The following is a 16,173-nucleotide window of genomic DNA, read 5'->3' on the forward strand; positions in this document are numbered from 1 at the left end:
AGGGGTGGGGAGGAGGAGGTGGCAGCTGGCTGGCATGGTCTGAAGTTCACCTGGCAGGAGGGAAGGTATATGGGACACAATTACTGGTGTAATCTTTAGCCTGGATATCACATAGCCTCGGGTCCCATTACAGAAGCACCTGCTCTGGTTTCAGAGCCCAGCCGCTGCCAAGAGAACACAAGATACCTGCAACTCCAGCCTACAGAGAAAGCACCTGAGCACGGCCCTCAGTTCCTTTCCATGAAGTTTATTTCGCGTGTTAGTATGAAAATAAATGTCTAAAATATCATAAAAGAGCATGATTTATTTTTCTCATCAATGAATTTTCTCCAATTCTGAATTACACACCAGTCTTCTTTGCTGTACGCCTGTATAATTTGTTAATTTTGACATTGTTTTCGTAAGAAATGATTTCCCAAGCATGGAGCCTGCTTTTCCCAGAGCTGCTGTGCACTATGTTGATGTCTTCACGCAGCTATTCATGCCAACCCCAAGAACCTGCTCCTGGACCATCAGCACTGCTTCAAATCCCACAAGTGTGCATAGGCAACTCCCCATTTGAGCAAGACTGGCATGCGTGCACCAATTTCGGCACTGCAAGGGGGCGGGGGTGGAGCAGGGCAGGATTGGTGCCTCAGAACGCAACCCCTGTGAAAATGGGGAGTTGCCTATTGGTGAAATTTAGATTTCTTTGCCTCGACGTGCATAACTTTGCACTTGTTTACACTAAATTTGCTGCCCCATTTACTCACTTTGGAGAGGTCCTTTTGGAGCTTTTCACAATCCTTTTTTCCCTTTAAGAACCCTGAACCATTTCGCATCATCTGCGATCTTAGCCATCTCGCGACTCACCCCCAGCATAGGAGAGTCCACAGCAACTCAGAAGAAAAAATAATTACATCACAGAGATAAGGCTCGGTAGAAGTCAATGAAAAATCATGCCAATCTCCTCTCTTCTTTATAAAGGTGTTGGTTAAAAGGTAAAGGTAAAGGGACCCCTGACCATTAGGTCCAGTCATGGCCGACTCTGGGGTTGCGGCGCTCATCTTGCTTTACTGGCCGAGGGAGCCGGCGTACAGCTTTCGGGTCATGTGGCCAGCATGACTAAGCCGCTTCTGGAGAACCAGAGCAGCGCACGGAAACGCCGTTTACCTTCCCGCCACAGTGGTACCTATTTATCTACTTGCACTTTGGCGTGCTTTCGAACAGCTAGGTTGGCAGGAGCAGGGACCGAGCAACGGGATTCAGACCACTGACCTTCCGATCGGCAAGTCCTAGGCTCTGTGGTTTAACCCACAGCGCCACCCGTGTCCCAGTAAAAGGGTTGGTTACAAAACAGCAAATATAAAAATCCAAGTCTATTTTACTGGGGGCGTGGGGTGGGATTATATTCTGCAGAAAAACCACAAATATTTCACAGTAAATGCAGACCTTTGCTGTTTCAATGCAATTTCAAGTAACCCTTATGCAGTCTCTCGAAGCGCAGCTTTGAGCTGAGCTTCAAACTGTTTTATTCTGTCTCTGTAATAGGGCATTGTTCTTACCGATTTTTTTTTTGCTTTAATTAATTTGTATTTAAAAATACTGCGGAATTGATTTTGCAAGCCTCTGAGAGAATTTTTATTGATGGGCAGCCATATAAAGCAAAGCACAGCAAATAGCATTTCCACAGCCAAGCGACAGAAACTGCCTTTTGATGAGGCGTCCTCCCAGCTATCATCTCTTTGCAGAATTATGAGCGCGGCAGAGCTTCAATGCTCAAGTGCCAGGAGACTGTGTCTCTCGCTCAAGCCTGCCCTGCAATAATGCCCCTCCTAATTAGCCACGTTCAATTACTAAGCCCATCATGAATCAGTCAGAAGCAACATTTTCTTTAGCCGGAAGACAGCAAAACCAAACCTCTCTCGGTCAGGATAAAAACACAAGTCTGTCGGTAGATATACGCAACCCTTTCAAAGGACTCATGTTTCCAGAAGCATCTCAGGGCCAAATGGAAGGTTAACTTGAGCCTGGGCTGATGTCTGAATTCAAAAACACGGTAACAGATACTCCTCTCCTCCTTCTAGACCAGGCTTCCTTAACCTTGGCCCTCCAGATGTTTTTGGCCTTCAACTCCCACGATCCCTAGCTAGCAGGACCAGTGGTCAGGGATGATGGGAATTGTAGTCTCAAAACATCTGGAGGGCCGAGGTTGAGGAAGCCTGTTCTAGAGGCTACGGCAGAAGTAGGCAAACTAAGGCCTGGGGGCCGGATCTGGCCCAATCACCTTTTAAATCCGGCCTGAGGAATCAGCGTGTTTTTACATGAGTAGAATGTGTCCTTTTATTTAAAATGCATCTCTGGGTTATTTGTGGGGCATAGGAATTCGTTCATTTTTTCCCTTCAAAATATAGTCCGGCCCCCCACAAGGTCTGAGGGACAGTGGACTGGCCCCCTGCTGAAAAAGTTTGCTGACCCCTGGGCTATGGCATCACACAGGCAAAAGTTAACCCACGAGCTAAACCAGGGGTCGGCAACCTGCGGCCTATGGGCCACAAACGGCCCATGTGGGGTCATTTAAATGGCCCATGAGCTGCCTCTGAACTGAGCTGCCTGCTCGGCGAGTCTCTGTGCACCATCATGGATAGTGGCCATGGATAGACTTACACTCCTCTTTTAAAGCCATCTAGGTTTCTGGCTTTCAGCATCACCTGCACAAGTGAGTTCCACAGTTTAGCTCTGTCCTTCATCTGAAGATCACAGGGCAGTTTACAACATAAAAACACAAAATTCATAACGTAATAGCAAAAAACCCAACAACCGAGTATCAAAACTATCAACCCACCCTCCAAGCTCTGAGCTAGAAAGGGGTACCCATGAGCTGGATGCTAAACTATGAAACATTTTGCATTTGATAGTAGGTCTGGATTGTGGCAGACGTGCACTACCCTTATCAGGGATCTGTTCCTGTAAAAATAATTAGACTATTTGCGACTAACGACTAAACAACATTTGCAAGAGTGACACCTTTGCTTTGTGCCCCTCGTGTATCTGGAGTTTAAGAGAGGGCCACTGCAAACAGCCCAAAACAAGTTCCCACTAGCTCCAGTCTTTCTTTTTCCAACACAGAATTGAAACTGCTCCAGGCCTGGCCTTCGTTATAAACCTCCTTGCAACTATATTAATACATGCAACCCTTCTATAGCTGCTGGCAAACAATGCACATTGGCTAGGATGCAGGATTTCCAAGAAACTCCGCGTTTCCAAGGCAGGTTTCTTGTCCCTTTGGATGCAAACCTGGGACTGAAATGTTTGTGTGGCCTGATGGAAGTTTCAGAAGCCAGAGGTTGCTGAATTATACAATTTCAAGGAGCCAGGGTGCTCCAAAGAGGAGGGAGACAGTCTTGTGCAGGAGGAGGAATTATGGGGTGCAAAGCTTGCTGTGCAAGATCCACAGCTTATGCCATTTGTTCTGCCTGCTGCATCCCCACATCCAGTCCATCTCTGTACAGCCAGATGCCTCTCTCTGGTCTCCCCAGGTACAACTAGGTTCAGCTTTGCCCCATAACCTCATCAGGCATCACTGGCTTTTGCCTGCAGAATTTTTGTAAAAAAAGAAGAGAGATGCATTGAGCCCAGAACTTTGTTGTTGTTTAGTCGTGTCCGCCTCTTCATGACCCCCTGGACCAGAGCACGCCAGGCCCTCCTGCCTTCCACTGCCTCCCGCAGTTGGGTCAAACTCATGCTGGTAGCTTCGAGAACACTGTCCCACCATCTCGCCCTCCGTCGTCCCCTTCTCCTTGTGCCCTCCATCTTTCCCAGCATCAGGGTCTTTTCCAGGGAGTCTTCTCTTCTTATGAGGTGGCCAAAGTCTTGGAGCCTCAGCTTCAGGACCTGTCCTTCCAGTGAGCACTCAGGGCTGATTTCCTTCAGAATGGATCGGTTGGATCTTCTTGCAGTCCATGGGACTCTCAAGAGTCTTCTCCAGCACCAGAATTCAATTTGCTTGCACAGAGGCAAGCAAAGCAGCTACAGTACCTGCCTTTCCAGGCATTCACAACCCACACCTGATGCAATGCAACTGACCCACGTGAAAGAGGGGGCCTCCTCTTCCCTAGGGGAGAAACTGCTGGATTCCCTTTCGTCCCAAAGGGAGCCAGATGGGGAGAAGACGGTACCTGCGCGCAAGTGAAGCAGCACTGCCCAAAGCCCTGTGGCGTTTTTCTCTGGGGCTGCAGCACATGATGCTGGCCTCCTAACATGTCAGCAAGAGGCGGCAGCGGCTGCCAAGTGGCAAGCTCGAGGGAGAGCCATTCCCAGCTCTCCGTCCTTTGTGCGCATTGCAGAAGCACACCAAAGGCCTCAGACTGCCTGAGCCGCAAGACTTTAATCATTCCGCTGGGATCCCAGAGGAGGAGGGCAGGCAGAGCAGTCAACGCCGCTGAAATGCAGATTCTGGACTGAGCCAATCCCCTCCGTTCAAAGCTCTGCCTGGGAAATGGCTTCAATTGTAGCCCCATTTAGATTCACACTCCAGAGTCACCTCTATTTTGCAAAAATGTAGACGGCTACGTGTCATTTTTGTTTCGCCTCTTTTTCGGAGAACTGCAAAAATAGGTTTGCTCTGCTGGATCTTTCAGAAAGAGGCCCTTTTCGCTGGCCCGTATCAGGGATGAAACCTGCTGCTCTTTATTTGCCGTCTGTCAGACCGTTTTAGATTTCACTGCTTGTCGTTTTTTAATGGATTGCACTTTGCTTTCCAACTGTTTGAAATGCTTTATAAATCAGCATAAAAAACATGCTAAATAAAAATTAATTTAGCCTTGAAAGCAAAGGCTTGAGTCTTCAAAATCCTCCTTTTCCACTGAGTGCTGTTGCGTTCATGCCCTGCTTGTGGTCTTCTTCTCAGTCACTGTGGGAAGCAGGAAGACTAGACAGGCCTTTGGTTTGCTCCAGCTGAACAAGGTTCTTCTTAGGATCAAGGCTTTTGACAAGGCAAAAGCAAAGATTTCTTTCCAGGACTGCAGAGAGCAAAGGAATGGTGTCTGCAATGGGCTGCTTTCCCTGTGCTGAAGCTCTAGGTATGTCAGGAACAGCCAAGGCGGTCTGGACCTTGCCCCAGACAGAAGACCACAAACTGATTTCATTAGAGGCCTCTGTGTGAGAAAACGTAAGTAGTAGTTCTGTACAACCTCTGAGAATTGCCAGGCTGCTGCTACTCATCCTTCAAGCCATACTGATAGAACCATAAAATTGTAGAGTTGGAAGGGACCCCATATCTCAGTTTCTGAGATATGGTAGCTAGGCGCTTAAATGGCACCTTAAACCCCGGTTATGGGCACAACAACAGAATGTCTAGGCGTAAAAGAAGTAAAAGTAAAATAACTGCAAACAGAAAACCTCTGAAGTAGATTTCTCCATATCACCCCCCCCCCCCAAAAAAAAAACCCCACCTCCACTGAGAGGTCAGACCTTTAACCATTTCAGGCTATTTCTTTCATATGGAAGCTATTGACAAATTACATTGCCACATCTTTCTCACACTCACACGGGGGCGGGGGGGAGGAGGAAGGAAATAAATGAGAATATTTTTATTGGATGTGGCAAGCTCTCTGTGGCCATGATCCAAGGAGCCACTTCAGGCACACTCAAGGCTTTGAACATGCCCAGCAGGACTTGCCATACCATGAAGTGCTTTTGCGTTCTCTCTCCTAAGGCGGGTATACCACCATTGCATATCCACTCAAAACAACTGAGAGCACTCGTCTGCCTTACGGAAGTGTTTTAAGGGTTACAGAAATAACCTGAAGTGCGCCACACAAATGCCAAGCATTATTATTCATCCTGAAATAGACGGGCGAGCTTGCATCCCAGCTCACCCTTGTCTGAAGGATGCTGCGTCTAGGCAGTCTGCCTGAACTTTCACGCAACGCAGATAGAGGATCACTCAACTGGGAGCCTTGACAAGTCCTACCAGCTCTTCAGATACAATTCAGATTCGTGATACAATTCTGTGCCAGCATTCCCATATCCTTAGTGTTTCCTAAGAATGCTCTGAGTCAGAGCCACTGATCCTGCAAGCCGGTGTCAACGCAAACTGGTCTGCCACAAATATGGATTGAAAGGCACCTTGGCTATACTTCTACTTTGGCGATCCCTTCTTTCCAAGTAAAATTGTCTTCCATAAACACGGTTTTAAAAGTGAGTCCGTAAGTGACTGCGGAGGCCCATTCTGGACCCACACGTCCTTCCACAGTGGGGACATTGGTTTCTGGGTGGGAGTTGATCCCGGTGTGGATTTGCCAAGTGTGCCTTCCTCTTAGCACGTTTCTCCCTTGCGTCCTGAGTTCATTAAGTGGATGGCTGTACCACTCTGCTTGGTGAAGCTGTTTAGCACCATGCAATGTGAATCTGCTGGCCAGGATCCAACCATTCATATATTTTTTGAGGGGGAGGCAAACACTAGCTTGCTGCATGGAGCCCGTCCCATATGCATATCAGGCTCCCATCCCATATATACAACGGGTGGTATTCAACTAAGGTTTACTCGGAATACACCCACTGAAATTAACGTAGAATCATAGAGCTGTAGAGTTGGAAGGGACCATGAGGGTCACCTTGTCCAATCCTCTAGAGTGCAGGAATCATTTTGGCCCCGAATGTGGGGACTGAACCCGCAACCCTGAGATTAAGAGTCTCATGCTCTGCCGTCTGAGCTATCTGGGAAGACCCTCGCTAGATGCATTAACGTCAGTGGGTATACGCCAGGCCCAGGCAAACTGGCCCTCCAGATGTTTGGGACTACAATTCCCATCATCCCTGACCACTGGTCCTGTTAGCTAGGGATGATGGGAATTGTAGTCCCAAACATCTGGAGGGCCAGAGTTTGCCTATGCCTGGTATACGCCAAGTAGAACCTACAGTTGAATGCCAACCATAGTCATGAGACAAGAAAGAACATCTTCCATTTTAATTCTGAAATGACATTACCTATTATTTCTGAAATGACACCTTGGCCAATACTGGGGGCTTCTTTTTCTTACCATACCCTCAAGCCCAATAATCTTTATTGAACATAAAATGGAGATGAGTTCTTCAAAGCTTGCTACCTACTTTGTAGCTTTGAGCTGGTCCTCCTCAGGGAGCGTTATCCTGTTAATGGTTCAGATTTGTTTTTATCTCAATAGACTGAGCAGAGGAGGAGAGGATACCGGGGGCAACATGAACTCAGTCAACCCGAAATTGCAAGGAGGCAGCTTGACTGGCCTGGATACTGCCCAAGAAAGTATTTATATCTTACTGAGTATGACTACTTGCAACCTGGAGGAACTTGTGTTTCATGTATCAGATGCTTGGTGGGCCCTGAGTTGACCACACCAAGAGTCACATGCTCCCAAGGCGTTTCATAGTATGTTATTGTGCTTGCAGAGTTTTAAATGGCACACAGGGCCAAAATAATCAAAAACCCCTCAAAAAGAATGCCCTTTCCTCAAAACCCTTTAATTTTTTTTAAAAAAACGCCCCTTCATCCTTCCAACTGGGATTAATAATAATAATAATAATAATTTATACCCCGTCCATCTGGCTGGGTTTCCCCAGCCACTCTGGGCGGCTTCCAACAAAGTATTAAAATACAATAACCTATTAAACATTAAAAGCTGCCTTCAGCTGCCTTCTAAAAGTCTGGTAGTTGTTCTTCTCTTTGACGTCTGGTGGGAGGGCGTTCCACAGGGTGGGTGCCACCACTGAGAAGGCCCTCTGCCTGGTTCCCTGTAACTTGGCTTCTCTCAGTGAGGGAACCGCCAGAAGGCCCTCGGAGCTGGACCTCAGTGTCCGGGCAGAACGATGCTCCTTCAGGTATACTGGGCTGAGGCCATTTAAGGCTTTCAAGGTCAACACCAACACTTTGAATTGTGCTCGGAAACGTACTGGGAGCCAATGTAGGTCTTTCAAGATTGGTCTTATGTGGTCTCGGCGGACGCTCCCAGTCCCCAGTCTGGCTGCCACAGTCTGGGTTAGTTGTAGTTTCAGGGTCACCTTCAAAGGTAGCCCCATGTAAAGCGCATTGCAGTAGTCCAAGCAGGAGATAACTGGAGCATGCACCACTCTGGTGAGACAGTTGGCGGGCAGGTAGGGTCTCAGCCTGTGTACCAGATGGAGCTGGTAAACAGCTACCCTGGACACAGAATTGACCTGTGCCTCCATGGACAGCTGTGCGTCCAAAATGACTTCCAGGCTGCACACCTGGTCCTTCAGGGGCAAAGTTACCCCATTCAGGACCAAGGAGTCCCCCACACTTGCCCGCCCCTTGTCCCCCCAAAAACAGTACTTCTGTCTTGTCAGGATTCAACCTCAATCTGTTAGCCGCCATCCATCCTCTAACCACCTCCAGGCACTCACACAGGACCTTCACCGCCTTCACTGGTTCTGCTTTGAAAGAGAGGTAGAGCTGGGTGTCATCCGCATATTGATGAACACCCAACCCAAACCCCCAGAACACAAAATGAAGCAATGCTTCATAAAGAGCAATGCTTCTGAAAACCAGTTGCTGGAAAGCACAGTGGGTGTGGGGCATCAAGAATGTTCTTGTGTTCTGCTGAACGCAAGAAGACCATCTGCTGGATCAGGCAATGGTGCCCACAGATGCCCATTATGGGAAACCTGCAAGCAGATCATATCTACTACTCCCTAGTTGCAATCTCACCGCCCTCTTTTTGATCAGCTTACGTTTCTAAGCTGTTTTCAAAGATAACCTTGCAGAGAATGTTCTGCAAAAACCCAACCGGTCCAAGTGTCATTGGCAGGTAGCCACCAGCCAAACACGTCCAACTGTCTTTCCCACATCCTCAGGCCTCAACCATTGAAAGACAGTCAACAGCACCGGGTCAAATAGCACCCAGGACGCCTCCACTAATGGAACTGCACTAAACGTGGTGTGTGTGTGTGGTTTGGGAGCTGCATGGTCAGGGGAAAAACAATGCTGTCCAGGGTTGTAAAGACTGCGGAGAGAATAATTGGGTGCACTCTCCCTACCTTGGATCAAATCTATGCTTCCAGGTGCCATAAGAAAGGTGCAGAGATAGCGCAGGATAGTGCGCACCACGGAAATGATCTCTTTCAGCTTCTGCCTTCTGGAAGAAGGTACAGGGTTATAAAGACTAGGACCAGCCGCCTGAGAAACAGTTTCTACCCAAATGCGATTTTGGTTTTAAACGCAGTGTAAGCTAGTCTCTATGGGAGTATATTGCATTTACCATATTTTTCACTCTATAGGACGCACTTTTTCCCCTCCAAAAATGAAGGGGAAATGTGTGTACATCCTATGGAGCGAATGCAGGCTCTCGCTCTCCAGGCTTCAGGAAGCTATCCGCAAGCCTTCTGAGCGCGGCGGGAGTTCCCGGCAGGCTCCGAAGGCTTGCGGATAGCAGCCTGCAGCCCGGGGAGCGCAGCGCTGCGCACCCCGGGCTTCGGGCAGCCATCCGTAACTAGAGGCGCCGCATCTGCACATGCACATGGCACGCAGAGCGCTTCTGCGCATGCGGCGAAAGCCGGAAGTATACACTTCCAGGTTTGCCGTGGACGTAACCCGAAGATTCTGTGACCAGGAGGTTACGCAACATGAGGTACCACTGTATTCATATTTATTTCCAACTGTATTTTTATTGCTTCCTTCCTTTTATTGTAATTATGAGGTTAGAATTTGAAGTCAACGGAACTTAAATTTTAACGCAATAGACTGCAGTATATAATCACGTCAACGGCTACAGTCGTCTTCACATCCCAGACAGCAACTGGGACTCTTGAAAGAAGCACCAGCCACATCATATGGGAAATCCCCTGGCCCAGAGTCCTCTGAGATACATCTGGATCCATCAGCTTTCGGATCCAGACCATCCTAACAAGTCCCCGCGCCCCTTGCAGAGGAAAAAGGCTGCCGATAGCCTAAACCTTGACACTGGTCTGACAATGACAAAGGACTGCGTGTTAAAATTCTCCGCTTTCCAACACCCTTCCCTCTTCCCTGCCTGAGAAAAAGCAGATCAATAGTGTGTCCTGCCACGTGCGCCAGGCCGATAACGTATTGGGACAGCGCCACGGTTGTCACGGCAACCACAAAGTGAGCCACCCTGTTCCCTGGGACAGCAGTTCAGGGGCGCTCAGTGCCACATCCAAGACAATCTCCTTCTGCCCAGGCAGAGAGAGACCAATGGGCAGAGGAGCGCGAAGGACACTCAGCATCCCCAGCCTGTTCTCAGAGCCCAACACAAGGGACAGACACTCAGAGAGCTGGCCGCCTCCTGGAAAAGAGGCAGGAGGCGTTGTTTAAGTTAAATAAATTGTTTCAGTTGTTCTTAAGGAAATGGTTATTTTTCTCCAATAAAGTACAGCAGAAAGATTGTCTAAATATAAACAATAATTTCATAATTATCTATGTATTTCTAATGGTATAACCAAATCAGTAATTTTTGATATAACTGTATAAACTACTCTGAAAATTTATGACTCCAAAACAAAGCCTTCATCTGGTTGTAAATATTAAGATTATACCAGCAAGGGTGAACCTTTCTGTAAAAAAATGAATTTAATCAAGTCTTACTGACTAGTGATTTAAATCGTGATATAAATCGATTTCATTTAAATCAAATCCACCCTGCTTGGGGGCTTCATACAAGTTTGGGTTCTGGCAGGTTGCAGCAAAATCTAAACTAAAATCACCTTGGCAACAGCATCCTTTGATTCACGTCAGAGGACCTGATGGAGGCAGGAGCTGAAATGCCTGACAGTTAAAATTTAATCTCCGTTTTGTCAGCCACTGAAATAAAACAAATATTTGAAGTTCCTACGTGGAAATCATTCAGTTTCCACGATGATCAAAGGTATTTCCCTGAGCAAACTGCAGCGAAGCAGAGCAGGAGACCTTGAACAGCTCCTGGCTCATCTCTCGACCGGGAGGAAAGGACTGCACATGCAAGCTGAGGAGGACGCCAGTTTTGTTGAACTCCTGTATTACCTGCTCCTTTCTGCATCCACGCATGCACAGCAGTTCTAGCAGCCCCCCAACGTCACTGAGGCCCAGCTTCCTCAGGAGATGCCCCAGATTGTTTCCCAACCTAAAGGTGAACTGATGATGGAGCAAGCAGGGCATGTCAAGTTTGGGATTTTTATGCGGGTAAACTGTGGCTCTCCTCCCCTACTCAGTCACAAGCTCACCAGGTGACATTAAGACAGGTCAGCAAGAAAACAGGTCCCTCCTGCAAGGAAGCTACAAATAAAAAAATGACACAACTGCAATGTGCTGCATGCGGAAATAGCAAGCACAGCGCAATTACAGGGAAATAGTCAAGATAAGCAGCTACCTGGAGCTTCTCAGAAGAGCAGCCTATACCAGGGGTGAGCCAAAACTCTCTTCGCTATTTGTGGGCCGCAAGTGGGAGAAGGAATTTTACCAAACACTCTGCAGGGGCCCTCTGCAAACATTTCAACATTTGCTCACCAGTTGCTTTAACTACAGCATTAACGATATAGTTCAAGCTATGGTTTTCCCAGTAGTGATGTATGGAAGTGAGAGCTGGACCATAAAGAAGGCTGATCGTTGAAGAATGAATGCTTTTGAATTCTGGTGCTGGAGGAGACTCTTGAGAGTCCCATGGACTGCAAGAAGATCAAACCTCTCCATTCGGAAGGAAATCAGCCCCGAGTGCTCACTGGAAGGACAGATCCTGAAGCTGAGGCTCCAAGACTTTGGCCACCGCATGAGAAGAGAAGACTCCCTGGAAAAGACCCTGATGTTGGGAAAGATGGAGGGCACAAGGAGAAGGGGACGACAGAGGACGAGATGGTGGGACAGTGTTCTCGAAGCTACCAGCATGAGTAGAGGCAGCATGCGGGAGGCAGTGGAAGGCAGGAGGGCCTGGCGTGCTCTGGTTCAGGGGGTCACGAAGAGGCGGACATGACTAAACGACTAAACAATAACAAAACAACACCAGTTGCTCCATCTCCTTGATCATTTTTAGAGCCTTTCCCAGGTCTACAATGTCTTTGTTTGAGGTGAGGCGACTAGAACAGTACACAGTACTTACCATCCCCGTCCAATTTGGTTTCAGAGTGGCATTCCCCTTGTCCAGCCATAGGTAAACTCAGCCCTCCAGATGTTTCGGGACTACAACTCCCATCATCCCTAGCTAACAGGACCAGTGGTCAGGGATGATGGGAGTTGTAGTCCCAAAAATATCGGGAGGGCTGAGTTTGCCTATGCCTGCCCTTGTCCCTCTCTAATAAAATTTCCTTATTGCTTTTGCTCTTTCAAGTTTGCTGGACTGGAGGGAGGCGATGAAGATGGAGCTTCCTGCCTGCCTTCCCAGCACAATAGGGCCCACCCAGGCTCCTTCGCTGCCTGCCTATCGGCGGGCAACAAAGACAGCTTTATCCCAGCATGCAGTTAACCAACTTGAACTATGCATGCTTAATGACACTACAGACCATTTTACTATTCAGAAGACATCTTAAGGCAGCCCTGTTCAGGGAAGTTTTTAATATGTAACGCTGTACTGTTTTAACACTGATTGGGAGCCGCCCAGAGTGGCTGGGGAAACTCAGCCAGATGGGCGGGGTATAAATAATAAATTATTATTATTATTATTATTACTGTTCCACAGTTTGCTTATTGTGCACTTATTGTTCCTGCTCTGTTTGCGAAACCCTTCTGGGTGCATGTATTCAATGAAAGGCAGGACAGAGCAAACACCGTGGCCAGACAGTAATAAATAAGAGGCAGCAAGCTACCTACCGACAGAAGGAAGAGGCAGGATATTAGTGTACAAAATCAATTCCGGAAACCGGTACTATTCTATCCAAGGAGATGGGAGCAGGTGGGCTGGGCAACAGAGGCAAGGGGATGGACAAGAAGAGCGAGAAATGTCGCACCCACCTCCCTTCTCTGATCACTGGACCCCCCCCCCCCCAAAAAAAACAAACCTCTCTGGTTACAGACATTTACAAGAGGATCACCAATCTGGTAGCTTAGCCGTGAAAAAAATCCATCATGCTTCACGTGGGATGTTTCACACTTTACACCCAATTCGGGAAAGTAGCGATCTTGCAACACGCAAAAAGGAATTTCCCAAATGGACCCCCAAAAAGTCAGAGGAGAATGTTGGGGAGGTGCTAGTCACCTGCGCAGATCTGCTCATAAATTAAAAGTCAGCCAGGCTGCCCAGCTAATTACAGCTCACTTAGCAAGAAAAGGGCAGTTTACTGCAATGCACCTCTGGCTGCCTGCTCATCTAAGAACGCTTCCCCAGGGAAGGTGCATTGCTCAGTGGGTGGAGCGCCTGAATCACACCAGAAGGCCACCAGGTTCAACCCACATGATCTCCAGGCAGATTCCTTGTCTGAAACTCCAGGGACCCACTGCAAGTCAGTACTGTGCTAGATGGACCAGTGCTCTGACTCAACAACAGGTAGCCTCCTAGTCACCCTTGTAGGAACAATATCCAGGTAGGGCTAGAAAAGTCCCTGGAAAGAAACCCTGGGAAGCCACAACCAGCATTCCCTGACCTGTTCCTCTGCAGTCATTGCGGCACTGCAGTTCCCATCAGCCCCAGCCAGGCTCACCAAAGGACCATGAAATTGTGCAGCCTAACCCTCTGCAGTGAAGGGATCTCAACTGAAGCTTCCATGACAAGTCAAGTGACCATCCAACCTCTGCTTAAAAACCTCCAGAGAAACACAGTCCACCACCTCCCGAGGGAGACCGTTCCACTGTCAAACAGATCGGACTGTCGGGAAATTATCCCCGGTGTTTCTATCCTCTGGAGCAGAAGACAACCAGCTTGTTACATCTTCCCTGGGGCAGCCTTTCGGATGACTATCCTATCTCCTCTCAATCTCCTCTTTTCCAGGCTAAACATACCCAGCTCCTTCAACCACTCCTCATAAGGCTTAGTTCCCAGACCCTTGATCCTCTTGGTTGCCCTCCTCTGCACACCTTCCAGCTTGTCCACATCCTTCTTAAATTGTGGTGCCCAGAACTGGACCCAGGACTCCAGCTGGAGTCTGACTAAGGCAGAAGAGAGTGGTACTATTACTTTCCTTGATACGGACACTCAACTTCTGTTGATACAGCCTAGAATAGCATTCATATTTTTTTTGGTGCTGCATCACATGGTTGGCTCATGTTTAGCTTGTGGTCTACTAAGACCCCCAGATCCTTTTCACACATGAAGGGAGTTGTTACAAGTTGTAGTCTAGAACTATCTGGAGAGCCACAGGTTCCTCACTCCTGGTTTATATCCCTGCTCCACATGAGGCACTCAAAGTGGCTCACAAGAAGATGAAAGACACACACACGTCAATAAAGAGGCACACTACAAAAAATTCCCAGGAGACAGCAGACAATATAAATCAAATACTGCCAAGGAAACAGGCTGCCAGAAAAGTCAAACAAGACTAGACTCTAAGAGCCAACCAAAGGCTTGCCAGGACAAAGAACTTCGTCTTGGAATGTCACCAGGAAAGGAGACAAATGCATCTCCAGAGCGCAGGCAGGGCAACTGAGAAGGACCCACCCGATCGCCCTGCAGGGCCTAAACTCTTTCCTAGCACATGTTGTGGGGGCCTAGGATGGAGAAGCCAGCTGCAAACAGCTTTAACTCGCTAGGGCCCACGACAGGTGGCCACATGACCACCAGAAGGACACACACAAAATCACCAAAAGGAAGTCAAGTCAATAGGCTGATGCAATCATATCATCTCTATGACCACCCTGCCCTCCCTCAAAACCCACATTGACCACAGCCTGGGTCTGCAGTATATTACACAATGCAGCTGAACTATTATTATTTTTGTGGTGGTGAGGGGAATGGGATACCTCAATTATAACCTCAAGATAAAGGTAAAGGGACCCCTGACCATTAGGTCCAGTCGTGGCCGATTCTGGGGTTGCGGCGCTCATCTCGCTTTATTGGCCGAGGGAGCCGGCGTACAGCTTCTGGGTCATGTGGCCAGCAGGACTAAGCCGCTTCTGGTGAACCAGAGCAGCACACGGAAACGCCGTTTACCTTCCCGCCACAGCGGTACCTATTTATCTACTTGCACTTTGACGTGCTTTCGAACTGCTAGGTTGGCAGGAGCAGGGACCAAGCAACGGGAGCTCACCCCGTCGCAGGGATTCGAACCGCCGACCTTTTGATCGGCAAGCCCTAGGCTCTGTGGTTTAACGCACAGTGCCACCCGTGTCCCCTAACCTCAAGACAGCGCATGCCAATCCCCAGCTTGCTCCTTGAGTTGCAGAGGAAGTGGCCCTGCCCAACCTTCCTGGCTAGCTTTCAACCTCAAGTGAGCTTCAAGAAACACCTGTAACATTGCCAACAGCTACCTGTAACCAAAAGTTACAAAAGAGGCAGTCCCTGACCCAATCTCCTTCCCCAGCTATCAGCCATTGCATCACCATATAATCTTCCCTCCTCCCAAGTCTTTGGGATTCTTGCTTACCCACGCATCCATCGCCACCTTGCCCTCCTGCCCCCCAAACACAGAACCACACCCAAGCACCCTTCAGAAGCCTTGCTTTCAGATGTGAATGTGTGATATGTTTGCCCCAGAGCAGTTCATACGTCCTTAAATTGCTCTTGCAATCTCCATCCTAGCTTCCTGCTGTCCAGGTGCCAGGGTGGCTGCCAACGTCTCATCCTTTTCCCTCCTGCAGACCAAAGGATGCTGCTCCTTGGAAATCTTGCACCACAGGTCAAGCATATTTAAAAAAAGAGCAATTTCTATTTGCCACTGTGCGCCAGTTCCACAGTCCTGGGATCCTCACTCCGTTCGCCACAAGACTCTCACCTATCCATCGCTGCATCATCTTTCCCCTTTATAACTTCCTCCTTCGTCCCACTAAAAACAAGAGTCAGGAATTCCAGTAATCCCAGCAGCATAGACTACGTGGTTCTCTTCTCTCCCCCAGCCACCCGCTTTTATCCTTACACCAACTACAAATCCCACAACAACGATTTGCTCCACATCAAAATAACTCCATCAAAATAAGCTCCACATCAAAATATCCTGCTTGGTGGTGGAGACACACATGACCTTCTCTGAACTGCAAACTGAGATGAAATCCTACAGCCAACGCGACTTCATGTGCGTTAACACCTTCCTGGGTTTGGAGAGGACAGGATAGGAGAGGATTCCTCCTCC

General features: G+C 48.3%; 1 protein-coding gene across 2 annotated transcripts in view; it reads right to left on the reverse strand.

Annotated features, from left to right (window-relative positions):
• The window catches only part of SELENOI (selenoprotein I), a 54,636-nt gene that overhangs the window by 28,659 nt on the left and 9,804 nt on the right, over positions 1-16,173 (reverse strand). The window contains exon 1 of one of the 2 annotated variants that reach the window (XM_028725292.2): positions 15,820-15,944. The exons of the other annotated variant lie outside the window; for it this stretch is intronic. The gene's annotated coding sequence lies outside the window, so the exon portion shown is untranslated. Of the gene's footprint in view, positions 1-15,819; positions 15,945-16,173 lie in introns of those variants that run through there. 2 annotated transcript variants of the gene reach the window in all.

Source organism: Podarcis muralis, chromosome 3 (genome assembly GCF_964188315.1).
Source record: "Podarcis muralis chromosome 3, rPodMur119.hap1.1, whole genome shotgun sequence".
Lineage (NCBI taxonomy): Eukaryota > Metazoa > Chordata > Lepidosauria > Squamata > Lacertidae > Podarcis > Podarcis muralis.